Below are 2,500 nucleotides of genomic sequence, written 5' to 3'. Positions count from 1 at the left end.
TTTTTTTATTCATACTTTACCATATGGGTCATACCGGTGCTCAAGTTTGTAAGCAAACGCTTTAAAATTGGCTGAGTTATTAGCGATCAAAGACTGGAGAATAATAATAATAATAATAATAATAATAATAATAATAATAATAATAATAATAATAATAATAATAATAATAATAATAATAATAACAATAAGGAAAATATGAGTAATAACAATTAAACTCCACTTGCATGGATTTCTAATAATAATAATGATAGTAGTAATAGTAGTAGTAGTAGAAGTAGTAGTAGTAGTACTTTCAGTTTGACTTAATTTTATCATTTGGCATTAATCTGTCACGTTGCTAAGATTTGTGAGAAACTAAGCTGTGCTTGTAGATGCTCTTTAGGAAATCTTGCTGGGAGACATTACTTGGATGAGAATGTTAGCTTGTTTGAACAAGCTGATTATGAATTATTTGATATGTCGTAAATGGCCTTATAAGAACACACACACGTGAACTCGATAACTATTACTACAACTGCACCACTATGAGAAACATTAAAAACAGTGGAAAAAATAAAAATAAAAAAAAAAAAAACAGAAAAGAAAAAATCGAACTGATGATTGATTATTGCAATCGAAATGAGGACGATTGTGATTAGTTGCCAAGGGCAAATATTTCAAAGCATGATTTAGCAAACATACACAAGTAAAGAAAAGTTTTTGCAAATCATACTCAACCCTACGGTAGTAGTAATACTGGGAATGATAGAAGATTATTTGAAAATGGTATGGAAATCACAGGGAAGAATCTTAAGTATGCTTAAGCTGAGACTGAGTTGTACTGTATTATCTAACATTCTTAGAAAACGAGTTCTAGAGAGAGAGAGAGAGAGAGAGAGAGAGAGAGAGAGAGAGAGAGAGAGAGAGAGAGAGAGAGAGAGAAGATATTGCAGAAAATGACTTTATTAGGTAAAATAAGAAATAAATTTGGAAGTAACAGGTGTTATTGGGTGAGCATAAAATTATCGCTTAGAGCGCTTTTGTTCCATCCTTCGCTAAGCTCATCGAATGCATACACACACATACACACTAATACACTCAGATACGCAAACACACCCACACACGTTCTCATGCATGTATTCGCTACCACACTTTCCTTAATTCAATGAGAATCTTGTTATTCCAACGATCAGAAAAGCGTTTCCTACTAAAAGCTTAGTCCCGGTGCAGGAGCACCACAGCCACTCCTTCCTTTTACTGGTCCTTTCACTTCCATTTTGATGGATAAGCACGACGGGCTTATCGAATATTAATTCACCATTAAAATTTCAACTTAAATTTTCGTATTGCAACTCCCAGACATTGGCCGGTACAGCAAACATGACCCAGGGATGGCTTTCACAAAATTTAACCACTAATTCTGCACATAACCCAAACTTCTTCATCGTAGAAACATGGTTGCTTACAAAAAGCGATTGGAAATTCCCAAATTGTAGATAAACTAAAGAAAAGGACCAAACATTATTAGCATATTTGACTGAGCTTCAATAAAATGGCAGCTTATTGAAAAACAGGGGCTTAATGACGAAGTACATCAGGATAACATAAAAATCTAAATATCTATTTGAATATGTTCCACTTGTAAAACATTGACATAATACAATTATCCCTTTGAATTGAAGCAAGGAACAAACCTCTCCACAAAAAATAAAAAATAAAAACTCTTTCTACAGTGTCTAACAGTTTTCATTTGTCACATCTTTCATTATATTTATACGATATGTTTAAAAGCCATATCATAGAGTTTGTGTATGAGTCCAACCAAGCACGTCAGATGACATCTTGGTTACTGTTCGAATGGAATTCAAAAATTTACAGTACGTTCTTAATAACAAAAGATTGAAAGTATGATGATAATTTCAGTTTGATTGCGGTTATGAATGACGAAAACAGAATAAAGAGAACTTGGGTTTAAAGATTGCACCAACAAATTTGTATAATTTGATTCATGATTCATTTTACTGATATGTTACATTAAATCTGCTTATTCATATTTACTGAGAAGAATATTGAAGATACCAAACGGTCATTTACCTACTACTAAAATCATGTAATTTTACCAGTGTACACCAATCGAGAAGGATTTTCACTAAACATTGATTTTGTTGTAACAGTTAATAATGACTTTGCTCATACTTTGCTGAGCATGACACACACACACACACACACACACACATACACCACAAAATCTAATCTATATATGTATATATATACATATATCTATAAACACACACACACACACACACACACATATATATATATATATATATATATATATATATATATATATATATATAGCGTATACATATATTTTCTCGTATGTTTATATATATATATATATATATATATATATATATATATATATATATATATATATATTTATATAAATATTTATATATATAAATAAATTTGTATATATACATACATCTATATGTATATATATATATATATATATATATAT

Source organism: Palaemon carinicauda, chromosome 28 (genome assembly GCF_036898095.1).
Source record: "Palaemon carinicauda isolate YSFRI2023 chromosome 28, ASM3689809v2, whole genome shotgun sequence".
NCBI lineage: Eukaryota > Metazoa > Arthropoda > Malacostraca > Decapoda > Palaemonidae > Palaemon > Palaemon carinicauda.
Note: the sequence above shows the minus strand (reverse complement) of the source record.